General features: G+C 38.0%; 1 long non-coding RNA gene across 2 annotated transcripts in view; it reads left to right on the top strand.

Moving 5' to 3' along the window:
• The window catches only part of LOC128665173 (uncharacterized), a 37,694-nt gene extending 22,677 nt beyond the window's left edge, over window positions 1–15,017 (top strand). For both annotated transcript variants that reach the window (XR_008403015.1, XR_008403016.1), the window contains exon 4: window positions 14,794–15,017. This is a non-coding gene — a long non-coding RNA (uncharacterized LOC128665173). The remainder of the gene's footprint in view (window positions 1–14,793) is intronic.
• Window positions 15,018–15,684: the final 667 nt, after the last annotated feature.

Raw genomic sequence — 15,684 nt, 5'->3', positions numbered from 1 at the left:
CTATCCTCAAAAAACCTTCCCTTAATCCTACCTCCCCATCCAACTACCGCCCTATTTCCCTACTCCCTCTTGCCTCAAAGCTTCTCGAAAAACTAGTATATGCATGCCTATCCCACTTCCTTACATTAAACTCCCTCCTTGACCCACTGCACTCTGGATTTCGTCCCCATCAGCAATCGTTAAGGTTACCAATGACCTACTTACAGCAGAATCAAAAGGCCACTTCTCTCTGCTTATCCTCCTTGATCTGTCCACAGCCTTTGACACTGTTGACCACCCTCTTTTGCACCAAACCCTCCAATCCTTCGGCATCTGTGACACAGCCCTCTCATGGCTCTCTTCCTACTTGTCAAACCGTACCTTTATTGTAGCCTTCTCTGGGGCCTCCTCTGCCCCGTCACCACTTTCTGTCGGAGTACCACAAGGCTGTGTCCTCGGTCCCCTTCTCGTCCCTTTTCTTCTCAATCTACACGTCATCACTAGGTTCCCTAATAAAGTCCCACTGTTTCCAATATCATTTGTATGCCGACGACACCCAAATCTACTTCTCTGCACCAGACCTATCTCCTTCCTTGCTAACCCGTGTCACTAACTGTCTTTCTCACATATCTTCTTGGATGTCCTCTCACTACCTCAAGCTAAATCTCTCCAAAACTGAGGTCCTTATTTTCCCCCCTTCTTCCAAAATCTCCACCCTCTCATCCTTTCCCGCCTCGACTTCCGCAACTCTGTCCTCTCTGGTCTCCCCACCTGCTGCCTAGCTCCTTTACAATCCATAATGAATGCCTCTGCCAGGCTCATCTTCCTTACACATCGATCTTCATCTGCTGCACCTCTCTGCCAATACCTTCCCTGGCTTCCTCTTGCCTCTAGGATCAAACACAAAATTCTCACTAGGACATACAAAGCCCTCAACTGCACTGCTCCCCCCTATATCTCAGACCTTGTCTCCAGATACTCTCCCTCCCGTCCCCTTCGCTCTGCTCATGACCTCCTACTCTTCTCCTCTCTTGTTACCTCATCACACTCCCGTTACAGGACTTCTCCAGACTGGCTCTCATCTTGTGGAACTCTCTGCCTCGCTCCACAAGACTCATACGGCTAGATTTTTGAGAGTTTTAGAGTTTTGCGGCCAAAGGGGTGAGTTAGCTACGCGTGTTTTTTTTCCCTCGCACCTTTTAAACAACGCTGGTATTTAGAGTTCTCTTAAGGGCTGCGTTAGGCTCCAAAAAGGGAGCGTACAGGCATATTTACCGCCACTTCAACTCTGAATACCAGCGTTGCTTACGGACGTGGCCAGCTTCAAAAACGTGCTCATGCACGATTCCCCCATAGGAAACAATGGGGCAGTTTGAGCTGGAAAAAAACCTAACACCTGCAAAAAAGCAGCGTTAAGCTCCTAACGCAGCCCCATTGTTTTTTATGGGGAAACACTTCCTAAGTCTGCCCCTAACACCCTAACATGTACCCCGAGTCTAAACACCCCTAACCTTACACTTATTAACCCCTAATCTGCCGTCCCCGCTATCGCTGACCCCTGCATTTTATTATTAACCCCTAATCTGCCGCTCCGTACACCGCCACAACCTACATTATAGCTATGTACCCCTAATCTGCTGCCCACAACATCGCCGACCCTTATATTCTATTTATTAACCCCTAATCTGCCCCCCCAACGTCGCCGCTACCTACCTACACTTATTAACCCCTAATCTGCTGACCGGACCTCACCGCTACTATAATAAATGTATTAACCCCTAAACCGCCTCACTCCCGCCTCAAAAACCCTATAATAAATAGTATTAACCCCTAATCTGCCCTCCCTAACATCGCCGACACCTAACTTCAAGTATTAACCCCTAATCTGCTGACCGGATCTCGCCCCTACTATAATAAATGTATTAACGCCTAAAGCTAAGTCTAACCCTAACACCCCCCTAAATTAAATATAATTTAAATCTAACAAAATAAAATAAATTTTATTAAATAAATTAATCCTATTTAAAGATAAATACTTACCTGTAAAATAAACCCTAATATATCTACAATATAACGAATAATTATATTGTAGCTATTTTAGGATTTATATTTATTTTACAGGCAACTTTGTATTTATTTTAACCAGGTACAATAGCTATTAAATAGTTAATAACTATTTAACAGCTACCTAGTTAAAATAATTACAAAATTACCTGTAAAATAAATCCTAACCTAAGTTACAATTAAACCTAACACTACACTATCAATACATTAATTAATTAAATAAACTACCTACAATTATCTACAATTAAATCAACTAAACTAAATTACAGAAAAAAACAAAACACTAAATTACAAAAAATAAAAAAGATTACAAGAATTTTAAACTAATTACACCTACTCTAAGCCCCCTAAAAAAAATAACAAAGCCCCCCAAAATAATGCCCTACCCTATTCTAAAATAAAAAGTTAACAGCTCTTTTACCTTACCAGCCATTAAAAGGGCCTTTTGTGGGGCATGCCCCAAAGTAAACAGCTCTTTTGCATTTTAAAAAAACATATAATACCCCCCCCAACATTACAACCCACCACCCACATACCCCTAATCTAACCCAAACCTCCCTTAAAAAACCTAACACTAAGCCCCTGAAGATCTCCCTACATTATCTTCACCACGCCGGGTATCACCGATCCGTCCAGAATAGGGTCCGAAATCTTCATCCTATCCGGCAAGAAGAGGTCCAGAAGAGGCTCTGAAGTCTTCATCCTATCCTGCAAGAAGAGGACATCCGGACCGGTAGACATGTTCATCCAGGCGGCGTCTTCTATCTTCATCCATCCGGCGCGGAGCGGGACCATCTTGAAGCAGCCGACGCGGATCCATCCTATTCTTCCAGCGACTCCCGATGAATGAAGGTTCCTTTAAGGGACGTCATCCAAGATGGCGTCCCTCGAATTCCGATTGGCTGATAGGATTCTATCAGCCAATCAATCAGCCAATCAGATTGAGCTCGCATTCTATTGGCTGTTCCGATCAGCCAATAGAATGCAAGCTCAATCTGATTGGCTGATTGGATCAGCCAATCGGATTGAACTTGAATCTGATTGGCTGATTCAATCAGCCAATCAGAATTTTCCTACCTTAATTCCGATTGGCTGATAGAATCCTATCAGCCAATCGGAATTCAAGGGACGCCATCTTGGATGACGTCCCTTAAAGGAACCTTCATTCGTCGGGAGTCGCCGGAAGAAGAGGATGGATCCGCGTCGGCTGCTTCAAGATGGTCCCGCTCCGCGCCGGATGGATGAAGATAGAAGACACCGCCTGGATGAACATGTCTACCGGTCCGGATGTCCTCTTCTTGCCGGATAGGATGAAGACTTCGGAGCCTCTTCTGGACCTCTTCTTGCCGGATAGGATGAAGATAAGGTAGGGAGATCTTCAGGGGCTTAGTTTTAGGTTTTTTAAGGGGGGTTTGGGTTAGATTAGGGGTATGTGGGTGGTGGGTTGTAATGTTGGGGGGGTATTGTATGTTTTTTTAAAATGCAAAAGAGCTGTTTACTTTGGGGCATGCCCTGCAAAAGGCCCTTTTAAGGGCTGGTAAGGTAAAAGAGCTGTTAACTTTTTATTTTAGAATAGGGTAGGGCATTTTTTTATTTTGGGGGGCTTTGTTATTTTTTTAGGGGGCTTAGAGTAGGTGTAATTAGTTTAAAATTCTTGTAATCTTTTTTTATTTTTTGTAATTTAGTGTTTGTTTGTTTTTGTAATTTAGTTTAGTTGATTTAATTGTAGAAAATTTTAGGTAGTTTATTTAATTAATTTATTGATAGTGTAGTGTTAGGTTTAATTGTAACTTAGGTTAGGATTTATTTTACAGGTAATTTTATAATTATTTTAACTAGGTAGCTATTAAATAGTTATTAACTATTTAATAGCTATTGCACCTTGTTAAAATAAATACAAAGTTGCCTGTAAAATAAATATAAATCCTAAAATATCTACAATATAATTATTCGTTATATTGTAGCTATATTAGGGTTTATTTTACAGGTAAGTATTTAGCTTTAAATAGGATTCATTTATTTAATAAGATTTATTTTATTTTGTTAGATTTAAATTATATTTAATTTAGGGGGTGTTAGGGTCAGACTTAGCTTTAGGGGTTAATACATTTATTATAGTAGCGACGAGGTCTGGTCGGCAGATTAGGGGTTAATACTTGAAGTTAGGTGTCGGCAATGTTAGGAAGGGCAGATTAGGGGTTAATACTATTTATTATAGGGTTTTTGAGGCGGGAGTGAGGCAGTTTAGGGTAAATACATTTATTATAGTGACGGCGAGGTTCAGTCGGCAGATTAGGGGTTAATAAGTGTAGGTAGGTAGCGGCGACATTGAGGGGGGCAGATTAGGGGTTAATAAATATTATGTAGGTGTCGGCGATATTAGGGGCAGCAGATTAGGGGTACATAGGGATAATGTAGTTTGCGGCGGTGTGCAGTCGGCAGATTAGGGGTTAAAAAATGTCATTATAGTGGCGGAGATGTGGGGGGACCTCGGTTTAGGGGTACATAGGTATTTTATGGGTGTTAGTGTACTTTAGAGCACAATAGTTAAGAGCTTTATGAACCGGCGTTAGCCCACAAAGCTCTTAACTCCTAACTTTTTTCTGCGGCTGGAGATTTGTCATTAGAGTTCTAACGCTCACTTCAGCCAAGACTCTAAATACCAGCGTTAGAAAGATCCCATGTAAAAGATAGGATACGCAATTGGCGTAAGGGGATCTGCGGTATGGAAAAGTCACGGCTGAAAAGTGAGCGTTAGACCCTTTCCTGACTGACTCTAAATACCAGCGGGAGGCCAAAACCAGCATTAGGACCCCTTAACGCTGGTTTGGACGGCTAATGCAGAACTCTAAATCTAGCCGTTAGTTTGCTATTTGCATTCAGGATCGTATAAAAAAGTTGAAATTGAGAATCTTCCTGCTTGATATATTTTTATTCCTGCCGCTAATGGGCCCATAGACCAATTTGGTTTGTGTTGTTTTTGCAGATCTGCTAAATAATGCTGAATCTTTAGATAGGCAAAAACATCCTTACTTTGTATTCCATACTTGGTGCAAATAGAGTAAAATGAGTCAATTACACCGTCTGCTAATAATAACTGTTTGAGATATTTTAAACCCCTCTCCCGCCAACCCTGGAAGACTTGAGAATCATATCCTGGTTGAAATTCGGGATTTCCCTGAATTGTTAAAAATTCAGTTGCTTTGGGATTAACCCGAATTTCAACACAGAATTTTTGCCATGCCCAGACAACGTTCTTAAACGTCATTAGATTGTCAACATTGCAGGGCAATTCCCTCAATGAACAATGTAGCAAAGCATTCAAGTTAAATGGGGCAATAATACTAGACTCAAACTGATATAGAGTGACATATTCTTTCCCAGTGATACAGTCAATGGCATATTTAAGTAGAGAGACCCAGTAATAATATTTGATATTAGGAAATGATAATCCTGCTGCCATATTATCATTCATTAATCTTATCAGAGCAATCCGCGGATTACCCCCTTTCCATATAAACTTAGAACACATTTGGTTAAATTTCAATATATCCTTATTTTTAAGCATCACAGGAATGTTCTGTAAGAGATACAATATTTTAGGAAATAATATTGTCTTTATTAGCATGATACGTGATATAAGTGAGATCGGGAGGTTAGTCCAACTTTCTAATTGTTTCTGCATTACCTTCAGGCAAATTGGAATATTCATATCATACCACTCCAGTGGGTTACTACTCAGAACTATACCTAGATAATTTATAAATTTGGTTTCCTTAAAGGGATGTTTCATGCTACTTTTCTCTGGTTTCGTTATCCATAATAGCTCGGATTTGGTAAAGTTAATTTTATAACCCGAGACTGAGCCAAAAAGTCGCATAATCATTGTAAGCTTTGGCAGATTGATTTCTAGGTTATTTAAAAAAAACAACAGGTCATCTGCATACAACAAGAGAATAAACTTATGTTCCCCTATATTGATGCCGTCTAATTGGTCCCGTAACATGATGGCCAATGGTTCGAGTGAAATATTAAATAAAAGAGGGGATAATGGGCAGCCTTGCCTTGTGCCTCTAGTCAGGGAAATAAGATCTGTAGATGCATTATTTATAATAAGAGCAGAGACTGGATTGCTATATATTGATTGGACAAAGTTACTAAAATGCCCTCTAAAGACAAATCTCTCTATTGTCATGAATAAGTGACTCCAACTTATGTAGTCAAATGCTTTCTCAGCATCTAAGGATATGATAGCAGCATCCAACCCTTTCCTGTTCTTTTTGCGTGATTTATTCCAGAGATAATCCAGAATAATCATGGTCTTTCGTAGGCTTTTAACTGGATTTCTCCCCTGCATAAAACCTACTTGATTCTCATGTATGATACCTTTGAGCAACGGTTGTAATCTATTAGCTATAATTGATGTTAACAACTTATAGTCTGATAGTCTGAGTTTAAGGTCTATAAGAATCTACCAACTCTGGGTCCTTTTTTTTCTTTATGATAAGCACCACATTGGATGCAGTGAAATATTTAGAGCATTTTACTTGTGCACTATAATATTTATTAAACAGACTACATAATGTTGGAGTCACCTCTTCCTGCAAAATTCTGTAAAACTCCGTAGGGAGACAATCTGGTCCTGAGGCTTTATTGAGTTTTGCTTGTTTAATAGCCGAATTTATTTCTTGCTCTGTAATTGGTAGATTTAAATCTTGTATATCTTCTTGCGAAATTCTAGGTAGCGTTAACTTGGACCAGAATGCTACCCTATCTGCATGATTACAGGATTCTGCATTATATATACCCTGAAAATAATTGTAGAAAACTTCTTTTATTTCTTCTGTTTGCATAAATCTACTCCCATTCTGTCTAATGGCTGCTATTAAATTACTTTCGGCTTAGTGATTCTAGCCAAATATTTGGCAGCCCTTCCAGTAAACCCTCTATATATGGCTTTTTGTTTTAACCCCTCTTGTGTAGCCTTTTGTTTTAAAAAAATATCCCACTTGGTTTTGGCATTGATATATCTACTCCAATTTCCGCTGGATCTAGAAGCAATATAGGCATTATACATATTTCTCACTGTATTTGAAAGTTGCAGCTCTTTTTGCCTAATTTTTTTCTTTAGTCTACATAAATATGCTTTAATATGTCCTCTAAGTACAGCCTTTGCTGCTTCCCAATAAATTTCTGTTTTATCCAGATAACCCTTATTAAGACTATGATATTCTGCCCATTTACTCTTTAAAAAGATCTGAAATTGACTATTTGCTACCAAGTAGTTAGGAAAAAATAACCTATTATTACCCCCTTTTTTAAATGCATTGCGACCAAATTCCTGAGAGATAATTGCATGATCTGACAGGACAATTTCTTTGATGTCAGTCTTGCAATCCAAGCCCATCAAAGCCTCTGCTATTAGAAATATGTCTATTCTGGATAGACTCTGATAACTAGAGGACATACATGTATATGCCTTGGTATCAGGGTGTTGGACCCTCCAAATATCTCTCACCCCGAGTTTAGAACAAAAGTTTTGAAATATCCGAGATTTTTTATCCCTCCTATATAAATCCCTCCTCCCAGCTCTATCCAGATTAGGAGAAGGCATGAGATTCAGGTCCCCCACAATTATTAAATTTTGTCCAATATATTCCAACAACTTATCTGTAATTCCATTCCAAAATTGACTATCTACTGCATTAGGCCCATATACATTACAAATTACAAATAGAGTTGAATTAATTCTTACTTTAAGTATTTGAAATCTACCTCCCACGTCCTCCTCCAGGCCTACCATCTTGTAAACTAGTTGTTTATTAGCCAGAATTGCTAATCCTTTCTTCCTATTCTCCCCGGGAATAGCGATAACATCTCCCAACCACTTCATTTTTAATTTCATTATTTCTGAATCTTTTAAGTGAATTTCCTGTAGCATTGCAAGGTTGGGTTTATATACGCCTAATTGTTTGATAATGGCTTTCCTCTTTATTGGCGAAGTTGTCCCGTCTACATTCCAGGACAAAAAATTCAAAGGACTCATATCCAGCTCTTTCTTGGCAGCTATAGTACTAAAACGGGAAACCCGAATACCTTACCACAGAGGCGGGAGACGGAGGGAGAGGACAGAGAGGAACAGAGGGAGAGAAGGAAGAAAAAAAAAAAAGAGGGAGAGAAGGAAGAAAAAAAAAAAAAAAAAAAAAAGGGGAATAAGACCCAATAACAAATATACCTAAATATACATCTATCCAACATGCAATTATATTCATTTTCTTCGAACCCATGTTACCAAATCTGACAGATTCTGACTACCGAATCTTGGAGCCCGCTATTCATTCTATACTCTGCTCCTTACAAAAAACCTGGGCCTCATTACTAGTATTTAGAACAACCTGTGACCCATCTATTGTTAGTACTAGCTTGGCCGGGTATATCATCTTGACATTATAATTTGCATTAAGTAACTTAGAACAGAATGGAGACATCTCCTTCCGCCTTGCTGCCGTCTCACTGGAAAAATCTTGAAAAATCAAGATTTTGTGCTGATCTATCATAAATGGGTATGCTTTCCTATACTGCCTAAGAAAATGCACTTTGTCCTGGAATTTTAAAAACTTTAATACTATGGGCCTAGCAGAGATATTATCTTTTTTCGTGTAGCGAGCTGGACCTGTTCTATGTACCCTCTCTATCTGTACTGGAATATCAATATTGATTCCAAGGCTCTGGGGGAGAATGACCGTGGCAAAATGCATCAGATCCAGATAGTTACTGTCTTCTGGAAGACCGATAATTCTAAGGTTATTACGTCTGGATCGGTCACCCTAACATGCTTAGGGTGGCAGCTCTTCGCATGTAGCAATGCATTGCCGCTTATAGGTTTTCTATAGATTTCAGGGAAAATCCTCCCCTCAGTAGTTCCATTTAGGGTAATGTCTAGAAAATGGATGATATTGTCTTTTAGCTCACTTGTAAATTGTAATACGATCTTGTTGAGATTCAGATATTCAACAAATAATGTAAACTCAGATGCTGTACCTTGCCAAATCAAAAGCAAGTCATCTATATATCGTCCATAAAAATAAATGGAACTTCTGAAGAGGTTTCCATCTCCATAGACATGGGACAGCTCCCACCAACCCATAAAAAGGTTGGCATAGGAGGGGGCAAATTTGGCCCCCATCGGCGTCCCACGCCTCTGGAGATAGAAATCACCCTCAAAACAAAAAAAGTTGTGAGTAAGTAAATATTTCAAAACTCTGAGTATATATTTTTCAAACTCACAGGAAAAATTTGAATAGTGCTCAAGAAAGAAAGCTATGGCTTCCAAACCCTCATTGTGTGGAATGGAAGAATGCAAGGCCACTACATCAATAGTGGCCCGTTTAAAACAATTATTTTTCCAACTAAAGCTTTCTAAGGTGTATATAACACTCTTTGTGTCCTGTATATAACTATGCAAATTTTGAACAAGGGGTTGTAAAAGACTATCAACCCACTGGGAAACATGCTCAGTAAAGGAATTAATACCGCTCACTATAGGGCGTCCTTTTATTTCAGTGAGAGACATATGTAACTTGGGCAAATGGTGGAAGATGGGCACTACAGGATGGTCCACAACTAAGAACTCAAAGGTTATACGGTCAAAGTGCCCATCCTCCAAACCATCGTCCAAGATATCCATGAGCTCTCTCCGGAAAACATGTGTTTTTTATCAGTGTATAACGGAATATAGTCATCAGTATTACACAGTTGACATAGTGCTTCATTAGTATAATCTATCCTATCCATCACAACTAGTGAACAGCCTTTATCTGCAGAGTGAATTACTATGTCATTCATCTCTTTATGTTCTTTAAGTGCAGTTCTCTCTGAGTTAGTCAGATTTGGAGTATCATAACCAACAGTTGATTTGAGGCTGATTAAATCTTTTTCCACTCTTTTGAAGAAGGTCTCTAATGTGTTACCCCTACTACGGATGGGATAAAACTGGGACTGGTTTTTAAAGACCCCTGAGGCATTAACTGTATCATTCCCACTAGAGGCATTACCCTCCCCAGCCAAAAGTTCAAGAATAACCAGGTCACAAGTCTCCCCAAAAGAGGTGCCCATTTTTATTTCAGTCGAAGGAGGCGATAGACGATCGGTTCCAGAGGCTGAAAAATCATGTTTCTTATTAACCTATTGACATCCAGAATGGTATTAAATACATCAAAATGACGTGTAGGGGAAAAATGTAAACCTCGACTAAGAAGGGAAATCTGTGACTTGGTAAGTGTATGACTGGATAGGTTCACAACATTGTTTACTTGTATTTCTGCCTCCCCCTGTTCCCCCTCAACTGATATTGACTCTGGGTTACCTGTCCTATTCCTGTTCGCTGTTGGGGAAGGGAAAAAACCTGTTCAAGTTTTTTCTGGTCATCATTAGACACCTCAGTGTGTACATCATAAACTGTATCACTAACATATACATATTTAGAGGAAACTACAGGGGGACCAGATTGTTTAATCTTAGGTCTGACTGCTTGTGTCTGACTGCTTGTGTCTGACTCGCACTAGCATGTGTCTGTTGGACCAGGGGTGGTTGTTGTATATTTTTAAGTATACCTCTGGGGGGTTCTTCACTTCCTGATGCCCCTGTATCGTCTCCCGATTCAAATTCACTATTGGAATAAGTGACTTTCTTAATATCTGAATTTTGTGTTTGTCCTTTATTCTTGTTATTATTATTACCATTATTACGTCTATTCCTAGATCTACCTCTATTGTTCCTTCTATACGTGGCCTTGTCAGAGCATTTCCAAATGTAGACACTGTTGTTATTAGTGTAATCTGACTGATCTCTAACAAATTTTGAATGCTTAGTTTCCAACACTAAATTTTTAACCTCTGCTACACCCAGTTTCAAGATCCCGTCAAATTTAGGAAAATTAGGATCTAACAGTCTAGTGCTCATTTCAGTCTGTAATATACCAATTTCATCCCTAATCATTTTAAGCAAATTGGATTTATATGAGGTTAGTAAAACCATTAAACGTATAGAACAGTCAGATAAATGTCATTCCATGTGCATATAAAATCAACATCAGATACATCAAAGGTTGGGAACTTATTGAGTCTTAAGCCCCGTGGTATGATTTTCAATTTAACATATGTTTCCAAAGTCCAAATATCCCATTGGAGCTTATGTTCTCTTATGAGGAGTTTTTCCATCTCCTCAAACAGGGCTGATAATGAATAGTTGGACTTATCCGTAGAAAATATTTTATCAATTTCTGTAGTGGTATATATATATATATATATATATATATATTAACCTTTCCAGAAGTTTTGAAGCAAGGGGGAGTAGGGAAATAGGGTGGTAGTTGAAGGGGGAGGATGGATTGAGAGTTTTTTTTGAGGATAGGTGTGACTAATGCATGAAGGAAATACAGTACTAAGGAAGAGATTGAAGATATGTGTGAGAACTGGAGTAAGAGTAGAAGAGAGGGAGGTCAGTAGTTGTTAGTGGATGAGATCACAGAGACACGTAGTGATCTTGGAAGTTAATCCTCAGGTCAGGGCTGAAAAGCAGAATTTGTGGCTATGTGAGTGTTGGATGTTTGCAAATAGTTGAAGGGGCTGGAGACTGGTAGTGTGTTGACAGATTATTTAATTTCTGAAGGAATCTATTTTGTTTTTAAGCAGCTAGCAAAGTCTTGAGCTGAGAGGGAAGTGGTAATAGAAGGTGGGGGTGGGCAGAGGAAGGTACTTAAAGTGAAGGACAGGTGTTTTGCATTTGAAGAAATAGTAGATATGTTGAAGAGCAGAATAATAGGAGTTCAAGATGAACTTGTAGAAAGTCAGTTATACATTGAGACTTTTTCTCTTGTTGCATAGCAGTGCAGGAACATCTGCATGGGTAGGATTATGCCAGGGCTGAGGATGAGTGCATGATTTGCAAGCCATGGTCGAAGGGGACAAATTGTCAAGGACCTAGAAACAAATGCATGGTTAAAGACAATTGGAAAAATATTACTATGACGGGTGCTGCCTGTCACATTGCCTCTCCCCTGTGAGAAACTGCATTCTAGTGAGCTTCATTACTTTCTATGGAGGTAAGCTCACAACTTGCCAGGATTTCCTGGTACCAGGCTTGCCCTTTGGGCAGAGCAAAAGGAGCACCTATGCAGGGTTCTGCAATATCAGGGGTGAGGGTAGGAGACGGTGCAATGTATATCTTGTATTTAGTTATGAAGAAGTGCTTATGGTATTAGGAGGTGTCATTTATAGTGTTAATCTTCATATAGGTATTTTATAATGGGTATTATATTAGGGTACACTGAATGTTGGGAAATGGGTGAGCCATACAGAGTGTGGGGCTTACAGAGGGAAGGGAATAAGGGTGCTGGGTTGAGGGGCCCCACAAATGTATCTTGCCCAATGCTAAGTGTGGGCCTGCTTTGTTCAGCCCCCTTTTTATTAGTTAATTTGGTGAAGTGTGTCCATGTGGGGGCCGGCGTAATATTTCTCACCATGCTGATTCGTTTTAGATGCTCTATCAGTAGCACAGTGATTCATTATAATAGCCTTAATATTTCACAATATACAGTACAGTACTAATAAGGATTGATGATGTTATAGGCATTATTAGTATTCAGTGATCACATCAATTGTTTCTTCTTTTTTTTAACTAATGTCAATAGCCTTGTGGGGAATTAACTCTGCTTATATGATATTATTATTCTCTTTCGCTTTCCACAACTTTTTTTTTTAATATTAACTGATCTGTAGTTTTCATGGGCTTAATAGTATATAATAAAGTAATAATATTAATAAATAAATGGTCATGTGATGGTTCCATATATGATGTCAGTCATGACAGAATGTGTGAGTCATCAATGATGTAATTGATACCATAAAAAATCTCCTAAGGTTATATGGAAAGACCAGAATTTCATAGCTTTTTGTGTTTATTTAGGAACTCAAATTCTATATAAGCAAGTTTGTTTTTGTTTTTTCCTGTGAACAGAATTCTAAACACAATTACATTTAGACTAAGCTTCATGTGCATATTTCTAATCATTAAAGAAGTGCGCACACGTATGATGAAAAGTATTGATGATGATGTCCAGCAGTGCATTTTATTTATATCTCTGCTGTACCATCATTAAAAGTTAACATTGTTATATTTTTTTTCTCAAAAAAACAAACAAAAAAAACAACAACCTTGCAGTTCATACAATTGTTGGATTTTTGTTTAGTGCTTGTTGAACTATGGCTGTGAAATTTGGTTTTGTCTCCCATCCAAGTCTACTGAAGCCAAAAAATATATAATTTGCACATAGTTAACACTGAACACATAAACGGCTTTCAGCTTGTCATTTGTGGCAATTAATGGGCTCAACGTTTTGGCAGTCAGAGGTTCAAAATACCCTTTACAAAGGATACTTCTAATTGTGAAGTGTGTTTAAAACATGTAAAACACATATTCGGTTAAATAATTATTAAAAACATGAAGAAAAATATTTTTATAAAACATAGGAGTATGACATAGACGTAAATAAGTTGTTAAATACAAATTTAAAATGTAAATATTTAATCAACTAAGTGTTTGAGAATTGCTGGGTCTGCAATATCCAATTCACAAGGAAATTCACAGAAGGTTCATTTCAGAGCTATTCCTACCACTTGTTGAAAGATAGTTTTAAATGAACATTACCAACCTTTGTAGACGGATTTTTCTATAAGCCTCTTCTTCTGGTAACTTTACGCTTGTAAAAATGATGTTTGTTTAAATAATCTTTTTTGGCACAAACTACATTTGTGAGTGTTTAATAACACCTTTTGTTAATAATGCTTATGTTTATGAGGGAGTTTGTGTAAAATTAGAAACAGTTTGTATATTTGTTTTTCTTTTCTCTCTACCACGTTCCCATGCATTAAAATTCATCACTGCCTCTTCTTCCTTAACCCCTCTCCAATTCTGTCCTCTATTTTTTCTGACCCCTCTCCATCTCCCTCTCCTCTGACATCCACCTTTATCTGACCCTCTTTTCAACCTCCTATCCTGATGATCTCCTCCCATTGATCCCCTCTCACCCCCCCCCCCCCTCGCTCTAGACATTCTTCTCTCTTTGCTCCCTCTTCTCAGACACTCTCAGAAACTCTTGTTTTTAAATCACCCTCTCCAGACACTTTCTCTCTGACCCATTCCCCTTTCCCTGACCCCTACTTAATCTCCCTCAGTCTGTCTCTTACCCTCACAAACCCCATTTCTTTGCTTATCCTCCTTCCTTCCCCCACAGATAACCTGCCCTCACTCATGCCATCTCTCAACCTTCCACAGACAATTAAAGAAGCATAAATATAAAAATTAAGTTTAAAGGACCTTTAAATACAGTAGAATTGCATAATTAATGTGTGCATAATAAAAAAGGCAATGTAATAACAATTACTCTGAATTTCAAATAAGCAGTGGATTTTTTTCTGACAAATGTATCCCCCCCATTTTCCGTCCCTCTGTATCATATGACACCCATAAGCCAATCACAGACTAGTATACGTACACATTGTAAACCTGTGCACATGTTCATTAGGAGCTGGTGCTTCGGAAAGTGTGCATATAGAAAGACAGTACAAAATGTTAAAATAGAAGTAAATTGGAAAGACTCTTAAAATTGCTTACTCTATCTGAATCATAAAAGTGCAATTTCAAAGAAAAACTTTATTATTTATTATTATCAAACTTCCTTTGTTCCCTTAGGTATGTTTTCAACAAAGGATCCTAGATGAGCAGGCTTATGTCTATAAGGCAGAACTGTTTGCAAGGTGATACATTGCTGAGAAGACTGCTGCCACATAGTGAACAAGACACGTGCATGTGTGTCAATGACATGTATATTTTGTTTCTTTGTATACATTGCCTATTGTATAACTCACAGTTTGTATTTTCTTTAATAAAACTAAATAAAAAATATTTTAAAATGTTGTGTATGTGTGTTTATACTGTTGTAAACTAAATCACAAATATATACAGTATATATATATATATATATATATATATATATATATATATATATATATATATATATATACATACAGTATATATATATATATATATATATATATATATATATATATATATATATAATATACACACACACACAAATAAACTGTTTCCTCCCTTTCTAGCCTGCCTGTCCCACTTTCTCTGAATCCAACTACACAGCTATAACTCAGAACATTTATTTAACTTTATATAATAAACAATTTATTAAGCAGATATAGGGAATTTCTTGAGGATTTACAAATAAATAATAATGAACAAATAAATCATGTTTTCTTTTCCCATGTGCTTCCTATTATGTATTTACGTGGACTGTGTAAATACATAATAGGAAGGACATGCCTTGTAATTACAAGACAATTCTGTTGTGTTGATAGAGTGATGGTGAACCTTGGCACTCCAGATATTTCAGAACTACATTTCCCATGATGCTCAGGTACTCTAAAGTCCAATATGCCATCATGGGAAATGTAGTTCTGGAACATCTGTAATGCCAAGGTTCGCCATCACTTAGAAAAACATATCAGTCAAGTCTTATTTATTTTTTATTTTGTATATAGGTTACTATAAAGGTGTACATGCAAATGA

The sequence above is a fragment of the Bombina bombina genome, chromosome 6 (assembly GCF_027579735.1).
Source record: "Bombina bombina isolate aBomBom1 chromosome 6, aBomBom1.pri, whole genome shotgun sequence".
NCBI classification, from domain to species: domain Eukaryota; kingdom Metazoa; phylum Chordata; class Amphibia; order Anura; family Bombinatoridae; genus Bombina; species Bombina bombina.
Note: the sequence above shows the minus strand (reverse complement) of the source record. Positions and strands in the feature narration are given on the sequence as shown.